At 40.7% G+C, this 20,660-nt stretch overlaps 1 long non-coding RNA gene across 2 annotated transcripts in view; it reads right to left on the bottom strand.

Moving 5' to 3' along the window:
* Positions 1-2,144: 2,144 nt before the first annotated feature.
* LOC126084271 (uncharacterized) overlaps positions 2,145-20,660 on the bottom strand; it is a 62,380-nt gene continuing 43,864 nt past the window's right edge. For both annotated transcript variants that reach the window (XR_007519011.1, XR_007519010.1), the window contains one exon: positions 2,145-2,977. This is a non-coding gene — a long non-coding RNA (uncharacterized LOC126084271). The remainder of the gene's footprint in view (positions 2,978-20,660) is intronic.

Genomic DNA, 20,660 nt, shown 5'->3' with positions numbered 1-20,660 from the left:
TAGAGAATCTCAAAATACAAGGGACTGGATCCCTGCAATGCAGAAGATTATTCACTGCTTTATATTAGTTAGAGCTCTGGTTCCAAGTAAACTTAGCTTAAGCCAACTCGTAGCCAAAAGTAAAAACAGGATTGTTTCATGGAACTAAAAATTCCATGAATAAATCTGGGGCTTCAGGCATGGCTGGATCCAGATGCCTCAAACAATGTCATCAGGGCTTCATCTTTCCTGCTCCTCTCTCTGGATAGGCATTCTTCCCGTAGAGGCATGATGGCTGCCAACAGCCTAAGAGTTTCATCATATCAGATTAGTAACCTCAGCAGTATGAAACAGTCTTTTCCAATAGCTCCAGCAGTAAGTCCAGAGACAGATACAAAGTGGTCTATCTGAGGTCAACTGACTGTTTCACAATAAGTATGGTCACAGGGATGGGGCATCTTGGTCAAGCATGAGTCATGTGTCTAAGCCCTTGTGAGGGATAGGAAAGTGGCCATGGCAGAAAGAGATAACGGAGTCACCTCTATCTAAACATACATATAGAATATATTTCCCAAAGGATAGAGGGATTTAGCTCCCAGAGAGGGAGAAAATGGCACCGGGAAGGCAAAAGCAGATGTCCCCTTAATTACTAATTTCAGCCTTCCACAAAAACGTACAACTCTGTCAATTAAACAAACTCTCCAAGCCGTAGCTCACGTCATGGGTCTTCCTACCAGCAATAACTTCTCAGGATCATAGATTGAGATACTGGAAAACTATTGCAAAGAGCTCAGTATAAGAACCACGAAAATAATTAGGTCTCTAAGGCTTAAGTAAGGAGCCCTGGTGGCACAGTGGTCAAGTGCTCAGCTGCCAACCAAAAACGTCAACGGTTCGAACCCACCAGCTGCTCCATGGAAGGAAGGTGTGGAAGTCTGCTTCTGTAAAGATTTCAGGCTAGGAAACCCTCTAGGGCAGCCTACTGTCTCCTACAGGGTTGCTATGAGTTGGAATAGACTCGACAGCAACAAATTTGTTTTCGTTTTTTGTTTTTTAAGACTAAAGTAAGCAAGAGTTGTAAAACAAATAGCATATGACTGGTATAAACTTCTTTGCAAACTGAAGGTAACCTATATGTGGTCATACCTCTTATTTTTCCACTTAATTGCTGAAGCAGTCACATGCCTTATTATTTGGAACTCCCTCTTAAAGTTTTCTCTCCCTCCTAAGTTGTCAGGAGCCCTGGCAGCTCTGAAGTCTAAGAACAGGGAGGGAAAAAAAAAAAAAAGGAGGGGGTTATTCTGGCTTCCACACCAGTAGGGAAAGAACTTGTCATTGGTCCACTGCCGTTGCTTCTCAAGGCCACAAGGTGTCACTGCTGAAAACTGCTCCTGCACAGGATGGTCAAATTATCATCCAAACTGAGATACACTTGATAGTAAAAAGGGTTGCTATGAGTCGAAATCGTCTCAACGGCAACGGGTCTGGTCTTTGGTTTATCAAGAATTATGCCAAGGCAAAAGAACTCAAACAGGACTGTTTCAGCAAACCAGGAAGTACGTTTATTTACATACAGTTCAAGATCCCGTTGACACTGTGTGTCTTCCTGAGGCAAGTGGATACCGTTCTTCTGCTTTAAGCTCAGCAAAGGTTGACCCATGCTTGGGGTCCCAGCACCAGAGCTCAAGGTATGCAGCTCCTTTAATTTGCACTTGCAGCCCTCTGCTCCACAGTCACGTTCCTGGAGGATCAAGATTGATTCCAGTTTCTACAGCCCTCACTCTCGCCTTCCCGGGAAACCCTTCAGTCCCAGAGAGTCAGCCTACTCCTGGGAGACCCACCCCTCAGAGGCCAGGAGTCTTCTGTTCTGAAGATTCAACCCTCAAAACACAAAGTGCCTGATGATAATCTTAGCTACTACCCATACCGCCAAGGGAGGCTGCTCCCAGGGGCTCCGAGGGTTACATCTGCCCTTCCAGGTACTTCCCAGGCATTTTCTGACACTTCTGCTCTGAAGAAGAGAAAGATGTTTACTATAAGGCAGTATTGGAGCTGTTATTCTTTCCTACAGTCAAGCTGGGTTTTCTGATCAGGTATCAGCTGGTCTGTTTAGTCAGTGTCTCTATATAGCTACAGTTCAAAATAATTATTGCTCATAACGAGGAGTTCATAGCGATCATGATTCAAGAAGAGAAGGGAAAAGGGAAATTTGTTCAATCTCTAGGACTATGCTAGTGCTGGGGACTAAAAACAAAGGAGACAATCTTTGTCCTTGAGAGGGTGGGAAGAAGAGACAAATAAGTGCATACAAGATGAACCTTAAAATAGAAAAATAGAGGAGGGGTGATTCCCCATGCCTAAGTCCATTTGGAGGTGCTGTCAGATCCAAGGATTATGCTACGCTGAGCGGGAGAATGACATGCCAAGCGCTAAATGAGCTGACCATGTATCAGCAAAGCCATTCTTTACTAATGGACTAAAAGCATCGTCCACTCGAGAAGAATGTTTTAAGTAGCGGTAACTAAACTCATTGCTGTCCAGTCGATTCTGACTCATAGCAACCCTAAAGGTAACTAATGCACTAAAAAACTGAGCAACTTAGAATTGGTAAGTTCTTTCTTAACCCCAGGCTTCAGAGAAAACCAAGCCCTGTTCTCCTGGCAATCACCAGAGTGATGCATGAAAACATGTAGTGTGGCCATACAAACAACTCTGAGTTACTTACCAGCACACTAAATGGCAATACCGCCACCATGTCACGACCTGAGGGCTTCCCATAAAGATCCGCATCTTATGCACCTTTTCTTCCCACACCAAATAGCAGTGGAATTCTGGGATTCAGTGGAACTGGGCACAATTTGCTCCCACTGCACAGCCTGTGCTGTCTACAACTGGACTTCATTTTTGGCAGAAGGGACACTTCAGGTGTGGTGGGCTCCCCTTTTACCAGCAACATGACTGAGTAAGAACTCCGTCTACACACTCTGAACTCGTGAATCTGAAAAGCAGAAATCATGGGGAAAAAGCACTTTCACACATTGTGGTTTTATAGTCATTTATTTTTAAAAAAATTTCATTATTCATCACCATATTTTCTCTGCTGTAGCTGATGTAGCTGTTAGGTTAGAACAATGCTGAGAAACAGATCAAAAATTATTTTTATTATAGAGGGATCGAATCCCTCAAATTCACAGAACTTCTCCTTTTGTTGTTTAAAGTAATCTGTTTTGTAGGTAAATGTGGACTGTATTGTTGGGGGTCAGACCCAGAATATAATAGCTGAGGGTGAGACTACAGACGACAGACAGCTGCTCAGAAGGTAGCAAGAGCCAGCAAAAACAGCTCTCATCATATAACATTACCACTGTAGAAGGGGGCTCTGTGGTGTTTTAGATGATTTTATTTTAAAGAAAAATGAAAAATATGTTGATTCCTTCCCCGTGTAAACCGTTGACAAAGAACTGCAGTTTCATTTCTTTTTTATTTCATCACAGCTATAACTGTTTCCTAAAAGTAGTTTAATTTTTTTTTTTATATAGTACTGAGAAACAGATCATTTAAAGACAAGGTTCAATGATTAAAATTACTGTTTTGGAAACTCTTTTTGATACAGAGCAAAGCTGATAGCAGCTTTTCTATTTGCGCTGAAAACTCTGGGAAGGGAACATTCACACAGTTTGGGATCAGACCTGCCTAGAAACCAGTGTAGGAGCAGTAAGCTGCTGCTGCTGGCTGTCTTACTTCCCCTGCTGAATAGCTGCAGCTGAGCAGCCAGAGGTGCAGTGTCTGGCCTTCCAAACAGTGTCTGGGTCACTGCAGACAACCGAACAGCTTACTTTGGCTACTGGGGCGGTACACTTCCCTTATGATTTGGTCATGGCTGCATGATTCCCTCACGACCAATAGAGGGCTCTGTGCCACGCCATATGCAGGTTCTTCTAGAAGCCAGTACTTTAAACAAGACAATTTCATTCAGCTATTGGTTGGAATCAAGTCTAAGGCAATCAGTTTAACTTGGTTTCTTGGCAGAAGAGATGGAAGAAGGTCCATGATCATGACAGACCTGTACTATTTTTCACAGGTTTGTAGACCACAGCTGAGTTTGAACATCAAGAACATAAATGATAAATTATGAGTATCCCAAGGCTGAGTTACTACCATTATCCCTAAAATCTTCCAAATGTGTATGAATGTAAGGATTTCTTTAGACAGCCTCTGTTCTCATACCTGTGTGTTCCTTGAAGCAAGACTCCACACTTTGATAAATCCCAAAAATAGGTCTACTTCCACAGTGATATCAATATATATATATATACATATGTTAAACTACACATACATACATAAATGCGTGTGTGAGAGAGAGAGAGAGAGAGAGAGATATCTATATAGATATATGGAGCCCTGGTGTCACAGTGGTTAAGCACTCAGGTGCTAACCAAAAGGGGGGTGATTCAAACTCACCAGCTGGTCTACTGTAGAAAGATGTGGCAGTCTGCTTCTATAAAGATTTACACCTATGGGGCAGCTCTACTCTGTCCTATGTGGTCACTGTGACTCAATGGATATATATATATATACACACACACATATATACACAATTTTTACACAAATAACACATGCCTTCTACCTTCATTTGCCAACCACACCCTCCCCCTACAAGGTATTTTCATAAGTGTGCTATGCTAATTTTTTTGTAGCAACATGTAAAAACCAAATTGCCATAGTGGCGCTTATAATGCCTCACAGGAGGAAGGCACGGTTGCCAATCAAAAGTAGAAGATGCACATTATTTGTGTAAAAATACACCGTATATATTTATCCCTGGTGGTGCAAAGGTTAAAGAGCTTGACTGCTAACCAAAACGTCAGCAATTCGAATCCACCAGCTGAGCTGCTTCTTGGAAACCCTATGGGTTGCTATGAGTCGGAATCGACTCAACAGCAATGATTTTTTTGGCATATAGATATATATATAATAAAAACCAAAACCAAACTCATTGCCATTGGAGTGGTTGTTAGGTTCAAACCACCGACCTTTCAGTTAGTAGCCAAGTGCTTAATCATTGCACCACCAGGGCTCCTATTATATATGTTAATTAATATATCATTGTATATGTGTGTGTGTGTGTATAGATAGATAAAAGGAGAGTCCTAGAGGCACCTCAGAAGTAAGTCTTGGCAATCTGCTTCTGAAAGGTCACAGCCGTGAAAACCCTACAGAGCACAGTTCTACTCTGCACACATGGGGTTGCCAGGAGTCAGAATCGGCCTGATGACAACTAACATCAACATATCGATATACCTATATCTATAAAAGCTTCGTAGATGCATGTTGTTCACCATACTACAAAAATCAAATCAAATTCCTCTTTCATCGCATTTATTCTTCCTCCTCAAAGTCCTCTCTTCTCTCACCTCTTTAATCGAGCTACTTTCCCCTTCCTCCACACAGCCTCAAAAACAAAAATAAACTACTGTCCACACTATTCAGCTCTCCCTCTCACATATGCTCCACTCAGCAAAACAAAGCTCGGGAGTAACCTACCAGCAACCTGAGCTCATTCTGCCACGTACACTAAGGTGTCTCCGTGCACGCAGGAAGAGCATGTATTGCCATGGTACTCACCCAGCACCTCCTCCTAACAGAAATAACTTCCGTTTATCGAGCACTTACAATGCGGAAAGTATTTTAGTAAGTGCTTCACGTGCATTATTTAATTACTCACAATTTTCTAAAGTAGGTATTTTTATACCCAATAAACAAATAAGGAAGCAAGGCTCTAAGAGCAAAGAACCCACTAAAGGTTCAGGGTTGAAAGTATCAGGATCTGTGCCTGTGTCTGGCCCCAAAGCTTGGTCCCTAAAACCTCTGTTGTTTGTGAGAACAGGCGTTGGCAGGAAGGCCGCAGGGGAAGGGGAGGCAGTGTGGGTGGGGGATAGATCGGGGCACAGCCCAGGGTGGTGGAACATTCACCCAACTGTGAAAGGGGAAATCAGCCCTGGAGAGATGCCCAGATAAATCAAAGACCGAGAATTGGCAGAGAATTTAGAGATTCCTCATTTCAGGCCCGGGAGGCAAGTGGTTGACTGGTTACTTGGGTATTTTCCCAAGATGATACAACTAAAAAACCAAGATAAAAACCCCATCTCCTGAGTTTGTTTTGACCTTTCTATTAAACTAGCAATTTCCAACTCTTTACAGCGGGGCACTGTAATAGAGATTTTATTGCCATTGATATTTAGGGCCAAAATTAACCAGACTCTCTTATGTCTTTAAGGTAAAAGGCCTAATTCCTACCTGAGGGAAATAAACCTCCATTTCTCTCCCTGTCCCCGTAGAAACTAGGTAGGGGAGAGAAGAAGGGCTGACACTTGGAATTCATGAACCTTATTTAGAGCACATTAATAAATCTTGGGTTATGTCAAGTGGGAATTCTGGGGCAGGTGGTAAGTGGTAGAGCTGAAATGCTCTTCATAATAAAACAGAATTTCTGACACATCTGGGAGGTACTGCAAGAAGGAGCAGTGAAGAAAGCTAAGCAAGGTGGTGAGACTCTAAAATCCAAGTTTGTGCAAGTGGCCAAGGTTCTATCAAAGGACCAGCAAGCTAATATTCAATTTCAGAATGTTTTCTAAATGGCGCTGCAACCTATCCTCTCACGGTAAGCCCCCCCCCCCCCACACACAGTTGCCTCTTACAGGTCAATTCTGGGAGAAAAGGGATTATTGTCCCAAGTCTGGGTCAATACTGGATCAGAGATAAAGGAATAGTCAGAAATTACAGAATGAAAAAGGAACTAGGAGAAAAGTTTTGCAGACCTCTTAAGGAAAAAATCAAACCAAGGCATGGGAGGAGGACAAGCCAATTTTCGCTGATATCCAAGAGTAGGGTGGCTAATGCTGACACCTAGATTATTGAAGAATTCCATCCGATTTCAATTGTGAGGGTGGAGGAGGGCCAGGTTAATTTTTCTCTGTGATTAGAATGATTTTCCCTGTTTTTTATTATTGGGTTTTCTGCCCTTTTGTGAAATATTTTTAATGCAAATGAGCCTATACTGTATAATTTCCTCGCACCACTGTGTAAGATAATTTTTTGCTGTCTTCTTTCACACAGAGTATATAATAACCTAAGTTTCTGTTGGTGTTCTGCCAGTACATTGTATATTTTTAAATGTTTTGTGGCTAACTATGAGAAAAGTACTCTACCATGCTGAGGAAATATCAAAAAAACTTGAAAGTCCAATTTCATTCCACTTTTAAGAAAATAATCAGGTAAGCTGACTTCCTCACTTATCAAAACATCTCAGAGAATCATGAAAACAAATTCAAGGCAGAATAGTGACCATTTTAACCCTGTGTCCCTTTGATTCGGAATCCATGTTCATTCAGATGTGAGTAGACTAAAGTTTTGCCTTTTTAATTCTTATCTGTTGTAACATGGCCTCTACCTGGCTGCCCTGTTATCGTCACTAAAACCAATTTATGTTCTTGAATTGCGTTTATTTTTAAATTATCCTGAAATTCAATTTTTTCAGTAATTCATAGTAACCTTCCCTAAACTAATCCAAATTTTACCATATCCTCTGTAGAGTTAAAATATCTTGGTTGGAGCCTTTTCTACTCAAGAATCAACTGTCCAGTTGAGGAAGTTATATGCTTTATCATCCTTCAGATCACAAAATTTGTAGAATTTTGGAGCTAGGGGAGAAAACAACCAACCAAGAAAACGGAATTCCAGAAAAGTTAAGTGACTTACCTCACCTTACACAGATAACAAGTACCGGAAGGCAGAACTCAGAGAATATAGAATAAATCTTTTAGGTTATAAAAGATTTTGAAGGACAGTTAGTTCAACCTCTCAAACACCCTTTTAAACAGAGTTTTGCACAAAGCAGACGCTCAAGAAATAGGTATTAAAGGAATGTAGAAATGTACACACCGACCAACCTAGCGAAGGCGGGGAAGTAACACAGTGACAGAGAGGGAAGCTGGAGTCAAAGAGGAGTGATCCCAGCGCAAGGGCTCCAGAGGTCCCCAGGCTTCCGTTGACAGACAGGAGCCAGGTTTCCAAATTAAAGCAGGGTACAATAAAAAGGGCAATGCAAGAGCCAGCTAGAGAGTCAAGAACTAGGGGTACAGAAGCATGACAAGATTTCCCAGTGGCTAGTGCAGACCAGGCCCATAGGATTTCTCCCGAGCTTGACTGCTGGTATTTCCATGGCTTTCTACATGGTGTCCCCACCCTCAGCTAGGGATGTAGGGGACAGTTAAAAAGGCTGATGCAAAGAGGATATTAAATACAGTGCTTGATTTAAAAAAAAACCATTGCCATTGAGTAGATTCTGACTCAGCGACCCTCTAGGACAGAGTAGAACTGCCCCATAGGGTTTCCACGGAGGGCCTGGTAGATTCGAACTGCCAACCTTTTGGTTAGCAGCCATAGCTCTTAACCACTACACCACCAAGGTTTCCATAGGACTTGATAGTCATCGTAATTAATTGCATTTTGTTTGATTAAACTTCTTGTTCTCGCTGCTTGAGAATCTTTTAGGATCCTAAATCTGGACTTTACCTGTCAGTTGGTCCACCCTGCTTCCTGTCACACTTAAGTTCAATAAATGGCCTTCTCCAGAGAAGAGCTCCACAAAATGTCCTTAAAAAATTCCTTCCAGGCTGAGATCAGCCCATATTCAACTTCATGTCCACCTCAGCTCTTATATCTGAAATTCTAGATATGCTAATGTATACTGCTGTAGGAGCCAGTAACTGGGAAGGAGTAAAGGGAATATATAATAGAGCTCCTAGGTGGCATAACCAGTTAAGTACTCAACTACTACCCAAGAAGTTGGCAGTTCGAATCTACCCAGAGGCGCCTTGGAAGACAGGTCTGGTGATTGCTTCTCAAAGTTCACAGCCTTGAAAATCCTATGGAGTGCAGTTCTACTCTGCACACGTGGGGTTATCATGAGTTCAATGACAACTGGTTTGGTTTTTGATTTTACAAAGGCAATAATGAGTGACGGGGTGGTAGGGATTGCTCTATACATTTTCCTATCACTTTAATAGGTCATCAAAGAGAAAACATTAGCACATGAGTTTTGTTTTTTTGTTTTTTTTTTTTACTTTGCCAAATTTCTATCATCGTAGCACCCTATTTTAAGTGCTAGTCGAATATTTCTCTTTGGGACTGGGGGACTATGCAAAGTAACGAGTGGCAGGAAGATTCGCCTATGAGTGGCAGGAAGATTCGCCTATTAGGTGTTGAATGGCGCTAGACCTTTATAAGCACTGCTCTCCCTACCTCCACTTATGAGAGCCCACCCCAACACCTATGTTCCAGTCAATTTGGAAATCAGAAACCAACGTCACAAAAGAGAAGTAGGGCTGACCCGCTCCAGGAATTCTGGTGCCAGCTACACAAGAAAGGCCACCATGGAGGTAAAAATCTTTATCCGATCTTTGTCAGACATCCCTCAACATGCCAAAAAAAAAAAAAAAAAAAAGCCATCAATTCAATCCCGACTGCTACCAAACCTATAGGACAGAGTAGAACTGCTCCACAGGGTTTCCAAGGAGCAGTTGGTGGATTCGAACTAGCCAACTTTTGGTTAGCAGCCTAGAGCTCTTAACCACAGCACCACCAGGTTCCTCCCTCACCATGCTAACAGAGCTTAAAGACACAGTCGACAGAGCTTCTTATCATTCTTTCTTTCCCCTTCATTCTCCCAAGAGAGTTAGAAAAACCCACTTTCCCACCCCATGTGATTTTGCAAAATTCTTTTGCCCCCTTTTCTTCCCTTTCTCTGCTTTAGCCTGCATCCCTTGGGTAATAAAGGTCAGAAAGCTGCCTCAGTAACAGGCAATGGCATTGCTCACAGAGTCCAAAGCAGTAATTGCCCCTGGAGAGCCCAGTAGCTAATCCCACAAGGTCTGATGTATGCTCCACCCAACACAAAACTGCCTGTGACTCTTCCATTGTCATTTTCCTGCCCGATTCCTCCTCCACTTCAGTCGGTCGTTTTGTAGAAGCTCAAGGCCCTCAGGAGCCCAGCAATGTGATGACACCACCGCAAAAATTATTTTTATCACTAGGCTGCTCTGGGATGACTCAGAACAGATAGAAGAAATAGATGAGAAGATACCAAAACTGCATTCCCAGAGCTGTACCGCTGGCCTGTTACGCAATCCAAAGAAAAGCCTATGTCTCCTCTTTATCCACATGGTGGTGCTAGCCTCAAAAAAAAAAAAAAAAAAATGCCCTTTTCCCACTCTTCCAGGAAGGAAATGCAGACAGTTCACTTCCCTTTCATTAATGCAGAGCTGTGCACTGTGTTCAAGCCATCACTTGTCCAGGGGGAGTATACAATAACCCTGCAAGTAAGCACCTAAAATAGATGGGTTAGTCCGACTCCTCTCACCCCACTCCCCAGCAGGAATAAAAGGAACGAAATGTTCATTCTTTTCAAATCGTGGATTCCATCTTTACCAACCCTGGGGCAAAAGTGTGACTCGTGCTGGGCTGGTGGGTGTACCAGATCCTGGCACGGAACCTTATTGTGGAACCTTATTATGCCTGAGAGGGAGCTGGGCGGCCTTGGGGAGGGCTTGGAAACTAGCCTTTTCAGGTTCTCCCCTGGGTATTCCTAAGAGCTTCTGGGAGTCAAAGAAGGTAGAAGCAGCAGGCATTTCACTGGTACCACTGAAAAAAATGAGGGTGCCTTCCAGCCCCACGGGCAGAGGAAGGCACAAAGTCTGTTTCTGGCTACTAAGCCACACAAACGGCGCTCCACTTGTCACATGACCAAGTCTCACCAGCTGCCTCTTCTTTTTGTGGAATCTAATCCCTTAAATGTTTTCAAAGCTCAGGGGAATCTCATTAAGTATGCTAAATAGTGCTCAAGCAACATAGAAGATGCCAAGTAGAACCAATTACCAGGAGTATAAACAAATTTTTCAGAACATGGCACCTATCAACACCAAAAAGCACTCTTTAGAAAGGAAGAATCCAACAAAAGTTCTCTCATGGTTCTCTATAAGTCAGCCCTTACCTGACGCCAGTACTGATAACAGGGATAACCAGGAGCACGTGATACCACAGGTCCAAAGAGTTTCCAGGCCTGGCAGCTTGGTGACAGCTGTGATTTCAGAGATAGTACAAGGTGTCACTTACCCTCCCACCCAAATGTCCCCTTCTAGTTTGCCATGGACTTTTAGCCTTTCTACATGTTTAAAATCCCCGAATTTAGACAAGAGCACCTAAGAATGTTAACCCTTTAACTTCATACTTAAAATATACATCTTAACTAGGAAAGGATACATCCACGGAGAAGTTCCCATTAGAATGAATGAGTTCATTAGATTGGCTAATTTATGCTCAGAATAGCAAGGAGCAGGATATGGGACAACAGGATGTCACCAAAGACCAAAGAGTTTAGCAGTCACAAGTTCTGGGACCAAGGAATGACTCGGGGTACAAATGAGAATGAATCCAGATGGATTTTTTTATTTACCACCGATCAGATATAGCAAAGGGATTGCTCACAGGCTCAATCAAATCCATAGATGCCTTTTGCTTGGCTCACACAGTGATTCTTGAAAGTTCACATTTGTTGCAAATACTTAAACTTCTGAAGGTTATCTAACAGTCTAGACTTGGGGCCTCTCTTTAAAAAAAAAATGAAAAATTGTGTCAACAGAGGACAGAATTCCCATGTGACAACAATTGATCCAAACCAAGTTAACAGCTAAGACCTCATCACTCTTATTGTACTGTACCTGCTCTATGTGACTCATCTATGTCAACAAGTGGCCCCTATAGGCCCTAATCTTCCTTAATTCCTGAAGAGGCTCTCATGGGTTGAATTGTGTCCCCCCAAAATATGTGTTGAATTCCAGACCCTTGTATGCCTGGATGTGATCCTGTTTGGAAATAAGGGTTTTCTTTTGTTATGTTAATGAGCCCATACCGAGTAGGGTGGATCCTAAACCTAAACAATTCTGAGATATAAAAACACCAGAATAGACACACATACACACACACTGGGTAAGACAGAAGCCCTGTGAAGACTGTCTTCAAACCAAATGCCAAGGAACCAAAGAATTCCTGGGGCTACCTACCAACAAGGAAGGAATCCACACAAGTAAAACCTTGATCTGGACTTCCAGCCTCCAGAATTGTAAGAAAACAAATTTCTGTTCTTTAAAGCCCCCCTCCCCAACTTGTGGTTTTCGTGTTACAGCAGCATTAGGTAACTAAGACAAGCACCTACAGAGAGAACTCTTAAAAGAAAGGTGACTGTGCCTATACTATGAGGAGCTACCAAAAGGCAGATAACTGTCTCCGAGAATACTGTCATACCTGACAAAACCAAAGGAAACACCTAGAGAAAGTTTAATATAGCATAACTCACACTGGGCTGAGGGGAAAACACAAGGGGTTCTAGGGATTTGGAACAGCTGGAGGAAAAGAGACAACTGAAAAAGCATATGATGAGAAAGTTTTCCTGAATCTTAGCTTTTATGAGGAGGCAAACCACAAGACTCTCTAACAAGTCATGTGAATGTCAGAAATCAGCAAAGACTCCCTCTGCAGCTGGGACACAGTCCTGTGCGCTTGCTTTCTCCTCACCAATGGAGGAGGAGTGATAGAAAAGAGCTGCAGTAAGGGAAGTTTGGCTTAGCTGAACATCAGAAACAAATTGCCTGCTAAAATTATATACGTTGCACTCTGAGATAATTACACAGATTTATAAATTATTTGTACATAAAGGACTATAAGATACCTTTGGTCCCAACCCCTCATTATATAAATGACAAAATTTGACATTTAAAGGAAATTTGATATTTAAAGTCATTCATCTAAAATCATGAAGCTTGTTAGCAACAACGCAAGGAATAGAATTTCTGTGCCCTAATCCCAACAAGGATGAATAAATCTGTCTTGGAAGAAGTACAAAAGAATGCTCCTTAGAAGCAAGGATGGTGAGATTGCGTCTCACATACCTGGCACGTTATCAGGAGAGATGAGTCCCTGGAAAAAGACATCATGCATGGTAAAGTACACAGTCAGCGAAAAACAGGAAGACCCTCAAAGAAATGAACTGACACAGTGGCTGCAACAATGGGCTTAAGCATAACAACGATTGTGAGAATGGCGCAGGACTGGGTAGCATTTCCTTCTGTTGTACATAGGGTCGCTATGAACTGGAACCAACTCGATTGCGCCTAACAACTCCCAACTCTGATCTTTCTGCTACACTATATTGACTATGAAAATGTTGCAATTCTCTGCTTCAAGTCTTGAGAATCTAAAGCAGGAGTTGGCAAACATTTTCTGTAAAGAGCCAGAAACTAAATACCTTAGGCTTTGAGGGTAATACATTCTCTGTCACTACTACTCAGCTCTGCTATTATAAAGCGAAACCAGCCATAGAGAATATTAGCGTGCAGAGCTGTGTTCCAATAAATATTTATAGACACTGACATCGGAATTTCATAGAGTTTTCTCGTATCACAAAACAGTATTCTTCTTTTAATTTTTTTTCCAATCATTTAAAAACGTAAAAACTATTCTTAGTTTGCAGGCTGTACAAAACAGGCAGTAGGTCATATTTTGCCTCCAAACTGCAGTTTTCTGACCCTTGTTCTAAAGAATGTGTCTGGAGGTGGGGCCAAGACAGCAGAGTAGTGAGATGCTTGCAGTGACCCCTCTTACAACAAAGACCAAAAAAAACAAGTGAAACAATTATATTTATGACAAGCTAGGAGCCTTGAACATCAAAGGCAAAGTTAAAAAACGGGCTGACTGGCAGCGAGAAGGAGAGACGGTTCAGAAGTGGCAAAGAGTTGCTGGACCTGAATCACCAGGAACCCTCAGGTACTATTCCCTGGAGCTACCGCAGCGGGGCCGGCAGTAACATTCCAGACGCAATTTCCTCAGGGAGAGACAGCGAGCCACACAGCCTATTCACACCTCCAGAACCAGAAAAAATGGCGCTCTCAGCAAAAGCTAAGTACTTGCGTTTATTTTACCATGCCCCCAGCCCTGAAACCGGCTTCAATGGCTGTCAACTTCCCTGGGCCTGAGATAGGCCCTGCTGCACACCCTAAACCATTCTCCCAGCCTTGGAGAAAGGAAAAAATTCACAACTGGGGGAAAAGATAATCTGTCAACTCCACTAAGCCGGAGTGCTCAGAACCAAAGTGACTCCTGTCCAGGCACAAACGGTCCACGGACTTTGAATACCTGTCATCTCTGCATGGACCTGTGTGGGCCCAATTCAGGAGAATAGGCCCTTGTTGGCAGACTGCAACTGTTTCAGCTGTGTAATGGACAGGTGGGTGTTTGATGTTTGACACCACTTTGCCTATTAAACAGGGTCCTCACCTACCCACATCAGGGGCCTAAGGACTTGTGGCTCCACCCACATCACATAGCCACCAGCAACAGGAGTCCAAGGATAAGTGGTACCTCCCAGTCCTCACAACCAAAAGCACTGGGTGCCCATGGTCTGTCTGCAGAACACGCCCACCCTGTTCTAGGGAATAGGGATGTGCTTTCCTCACAGACATTTGGGGGATGGTTGTCAGCCTCGTGCCTTGTTCAGAGCATGACCCCCTGTTGCAACCACATACCTGTACCTACACCAATCACCCTTCCCCTCTAAGACTGTAGGACAAAGCCTGTACCACACACTTGATGACCAACTACCTGGACACCTGAGCTAAATCCATACAAGAAAAGTGAATGGACTCCTAGGCTCATATACATGGTAACAGTTCTAGCCATTTGGTGACAAGATGCTACAGCTTCAAAGGCGAAAATAATCAAGGTAGCTCACTCAAGCAGCCTATTTGAGCATATCAAAACAAAATAAAGCCAGAAGCTAGGATACAGTACACAAACATAAAATAAAATAATACAATAACTTATAGATGGCTCGGAGACAACAGCCAACATCAAATCACATAAAGAAGCAGGCCATAATCCACTTCAACAAGCTCTCAAAACAAAGAATCAACAGATCTTCCAGATGAACGTGTATTCCTAGAATTACCAGATGCAGAGTACAAAAGATTAATATCTTATAATTATATATTTATATATTAATATATATATAATAAAAGTTTAATATAACCCTTCAAGACATCAGGAAGGAGATCAGGCAAAATGCAGAACAAGCCAAGGAACGCACTGATAAAACAACTGAAGAAATTAAAAAGGTTATTCAAGAACATAATGAAAAATTTAATAAGCTGCAAGAATCCATAGAGAAACAGCAATCAGAAATTAAGAAGACTAACAAAAAACTTACAGAATTAGACATCACAAAAGAAAGTCAGAGGAGAAGAATTGAGGAAGTGGAAGGCAGAATTAGAGAGACTGAGGATAAAACACTCGACACAAATATATTTGAAGAAAAATCAGATAAAAGAATTTTAAAAAATGAAGAAACCCTAAGAATCATGTGGGACTCTATCAAGAGAAATAACCAAGGCATGATTGGAATATGAGAACAGGGAGGGATAACAGAAAATACAGAGAGAATTGTTGAAGATTTGTTGGCAAAAAACTTCCCTGCTATAGTGAAAGATGAGATAATATCTATCCAAGGTGCCCATTGGACTCCACATAAGGTAGAACTCAAAAGAAAGTCACCAAGACATAATCAAACTTGCCAAAACCAAAGATAAAGAGAGAATTTTAAGAGCAGCTAGGGATAAATGAAAAGTCACCTACAAAGAAGAGTCAACAAGAATAAGCTCAGACTACTGGGCAGGAACCATGCAGGTAAGAAGGCAATGGGATGACTTCTGTAAAGCACTGAAGGAAAATAATTGCCAGCCAATAATCATATATCCAGCAAAACTGTCTCTCAAATATGAAGGTGAAATTAGGACACTTTCAGATAAAAAGAAGTTTAGGGAATTCGTAAAAATCAAACCAAAACTACAAGAAATACTAAAGGGAGTTCTCCGGTTAGAAAATCAATAATATTAGATATCAACCCAAGACAAGAACACAGGACAGAGAAACCAGAGGTCAACCCAGAGAGGGAAATCACAAAAATAAATCAAAATTAAAAAAATGCTCAAAACAGGGAAACAGCAATGTCATTATGTAACAGACAACATTAAAGCAATAAAGAGGGACTAAGAAATGTAGTCATAGATCTTTCATACGGAGAAGAAGACAAGGCAATAAAAACAAATAAAAATTAGGTTTAAGCTAAGAAAAATAGAGGTAAATATTAAGGTAACCAAAAAGGAGACTAACAAATCTACTCATCAAAATAAAATACAAGAAAAAAATAAAGACTCAGCAAAAAACAACAACGAATGAGATGAAAAGGCAATATGTAAACTACTCAGCACAAAAAATTAAGTGGGAAAAAGAAACTGTCAACAACACACCAAAAAAAACATCAAAAAGACAGCACTATACTCATAAATATATATATACCTATAATTATGCTGAATGTAAATGGACTAAATGCACCAATAAAAAGACAGAGAGTGGCAGAATGGATTAAAAAAACAGGATCCATCTATATGCCACCTACAAGAGACACACCTTAGACTTAGAGACACAAACTAAAACTCAAAGGATGGAAAAAATATATCAAGTAAACTACAATCAAAAAAGAGCAGGAGTGGTAATATTAATTTCTGACAAAATAGACTTTCAAGTTAAATCTACCACAAAGGACAAGGAGGAACACTACGTAATGATTAAAGGGACAAAATACCAGGAGGACATAACCGTATTAAATATTTGTGCACCCAATGACAGGGCTGCAAGATACATAAAGCAAACACAAACAGCACTGAAAAGTGAGACAGACAGCTTCACAATTATAGTAGGAGACTTCAACACACCACTTTCAGTGATGGAAAGAACATCCAGAAAGAAGCTCAGTAAACACATGGAAGATCTAAATGACACAATCAACCAACTTGACCTCATAAACATATACAAAACCTCCACCCAACAACAGCCAAGTATACTATCTTTTCCAGTGCACATGGAACATTCTCTAGAATAGACCACATATTAGCTTATAAACCAGACCTAAACAGAACCCAAAACATTGAAATATTACAAAGCATCTTCTCTGACCATAAGGTCATAAAGGTAGAAATGAATAACAGGAAAAGCAGGGAAAAGAAATCAAACACTTGGAAACTGAACAATATAATACCCTGCTCAAAAATGACTGGGTTACAGAAGACATTATGGATGGAAAAAAGAAATTCATAGAATCCTATGAGAATGAAAATACTTCTTATCAGAACCTTTGGGACACAGTGAAAGCAGTGCTCAGAGGTCAATTCTATATCAATAAATGCACACATACAAAAAGAAGAAAGGGCCAAAATCAAAGAATTATCCCTACAACTTGAACAAATAGAAAGCAACAAAAGAAACCCTTAGACACCAGAAGAAAGCAAATAATAAGGATTAGAGCAGAATTAAATAAAATAGAGAACAGAAAAACAATTCAATGAGTTAACAAGGCCAAGAGCTGATTCTTTGAAAAAAATAACAAAATTGATAAACCACTGGCCAAAATGACAAAAGAAAAACAGGAAAAGAAGCTAATCACCTGAATAAGAAATGAGATGGGCGATATCGCAAAAGACCCAACTGAAATTAAAAGAATCATATCAGACTACTATGAAAAATCATACTGTAACAAATTTGAAAACCTAGAAGAAATGGATGAATTTCTAGAAACACACTACCTACTTAAACTAACACAAACAGAGGTAGAACAACTAAATAAACCCACAACAAAAGAAGAAATTAAAAAGGCAATTTAAAAACTCCCAACAACAAAAAAAAGCCCTGGCCTGGATGACTTCACTGCAGCGTTCTACCAAACTTACAGAGAAGAATTAACAACACTACTACTAAAGGTATTTCAGAGCATAGAAAAGGACGGAATACTCCCAAACTCATTCTATGAAGCCACCATAGCCTTGATACCAAAACCAGGTAAAGACACCACAAGAAAAGAAATTTACAGACCTAGATTCCTCATGAACTTAGATGCGAAAATCCTCAACAAAATTCTAGCCAATAGAATTCAACAACACATCAGAAAAATAATTCACCATGACCAAGTGGGATTCATACCAGGTATACCGGAATGGTTCAACATTAGAAAAACAATTAACCTAATTTTTTTATCATATAAACAAAAGACAAGAATCACATGATCTTATCAACTGATCCAGAAAATGCATTTGACACAGTTCAACACCCATTCATCATAAAAAGTCTCAGCAAAATAGAAACAGAAGGAAAATTCCTCAGCATAATAAAGGGCATTTATACAAAGCTAACAGCCAACATCATCCTAAATGGAGAGAACCTGAAAGCATTCCCCTTGAGAACAGGAACAAGAAAAGGATGCCCTTTATCACCATTCTTATTCAACATTGTGCTGGAGGTCCTAGCCAAAGCAATTAAGCTAGATAAAGAAATAAAGGCATCCAGATTGGTAAGGAAGAAGTAGAAGTATCTCTATTTGCAGATGACATGATCTTATACACAGAAAACCCTAAAGAATCCTCAAGAAAACTACTGAAACTAATAGAAGAGTTCAGCAGAGTATCAGGATACAAGATAAACATACAAAAATCAGTTGGATTCCTCTACACCAACAAAAAGAACATGAAAGAGGAAATCACCAAATCAATACCATTTACAGTAGCCCCCAAGAAGATAAAATACTTAGGAATAAATCTTACCAGAGATGTAAAAGACCTATACAAAGAAAACTGTAAGACACTACTGCAAGAAACCAAAAGAGACCTAGACCTACATAAGTGGAAAAACATACCTTGCTCATGGATAGGAAGACTTAACATTGTCAAAATGACTATTCTACCAAAAGTGATCTATATATACAATGCAATTCTGACCCAAATTCCAATGACGCTTTTTAATGAGATGGAGAAACAAATCACTAACTTCATATGGAAGGGAAAGAGGCTCTGGATAAGTAAAGCATTACTGAAAAAGAAGAACAATGTAGGAGGCCTCACACTACCTGATTTTAGAACCTATTATACTGCCACAGTAGTCAAAACAGCCTGGTACTGGTATAACAACAGATACATAGACCAATGGAACAGAACTGAGAATCCAGACATAAATCCATCCAATTATGAGCAGGTGATATTTGACAAAGGCCCAAAGTCAGTTCAGTGGGGAAAAGACAGTCTTTTTAAAAAATGGTGCTGGCATAACTGGCAAGGTGCTGGCATAACTGGCAAGGTGCTGGCATATCTGCCAAAAAAAAGAAACAAGACCCATACCTCACTCCATGCGCAAAAAAATCTCAAAATGGATCAAAGACCTAAATATAAAATCTAAAACAATAAAGATCATGGAAGAAAAAAGAGGGACAACACTAGGAGCCCTAATACATGGCATAAACAGTATACAAAACATCCCTAACAATGCACAAACACCAGAAGAGAAACCAGATAACTGGGAGCTCCTAAAAATCAAACACCTATGCTCATCCCGAGGCTTCACAAAAGGGTAAAAAGACTACCTACAGACTGGGAAAAAGTTTTTAGCTATGACATTTCTGATCAGCGCCTGATCTCTAAAATCTACATGATACTGCAAAAACTCAACAACAAAAAGACAAATAACCCAATTTAAAAAATGGGCAAAAGATATGAACATGCACTTCACAAAAGATGACCTTCAGGTAGCTAACAGATACACGAAGAAATGCTCACAATCATTAGCCATTAAAAAAAAGCCATTAGAGAAACACAAATCAAAACTAAAATGAGATTCCATCTCACTCCAACAAAAAAAACCAAAAAGCCAAATCCACTGCCATCGAGTCAATTCCGACTCACAGTGACCCTATACGACGGAGTAGAACTGGCCCATAGAGTTTCCAAGGAGCGCCTGGCAGATTAGAACTGCTGACCTTTTGGTTAGCAGCCGTAGCACTTAACCACTATGCCACCAGGGTTTCCCACTCCAACAAGGCTGGCATTAATCCAAAAAACACAAAATAATGAATGTTGGAGAGTTTGTAGAGAGACTGGAACACTTATACACTGCTGGTAGGAATGTAAAATGGTACAACCACTTTTAAAATCGATTTGGCGCTTCCTTCAAAAGCTAGAAATAGAACTACCATACGATCCAGTAATCCCACTCCTTAGAATATATCCTAGAGAAACAAGAGCCTTTACACGAACAGACATATGCACACCCATGTTCACTACAGCACTGTTTATAATAGCAAAAAGATGGAAGCAACCAAGGTGCCCATCAACAGATGAACGGATAAATCAATTATGGTATATTCAGACAATGAATACTACACATTCCAAAAACAGTGATGAATCCGTGAAACGTTTCATAACATGGAGGAATCTGGAAGGCATTATGCTGAGTGAAATTAGTCAGTTGCAAAAGGGCAAATTTTTTATGCGACCACTATTAAATGAACTCAAGAAAGTTTAAACAGAGAAGAACATATTCTTTGACAGTTACGAGAGCGGGGAGTGAGAGGGGTATTCACTAATTAGATAGTAGACAAGAACTATTTTAGGTGAAGGGAAAGACATCACACAATACAGGCAAGGTCAGTACAGCTGGACTAAACCAAAAGCAAAGAAGTTTCCTGAATAAACTGA

This window comes from Elephas maximus, chromosome 10 (genome assembly GCF_024166365.1).
Source record: "Elephas maximus indicus isolate mEleMax1 chromosome 10, mEleMax1 primary haplotype, whole genome shotgun sequence".
Lineage (NCBI taxonomy): Eukaryota > Metazoa > Chordata > Mammalia > Proboscidea > Elephantidae > Elephas > Elephas maximus.
This window is presented reverse-complemented; position numbering and strand designations above follow the sequence as displayed.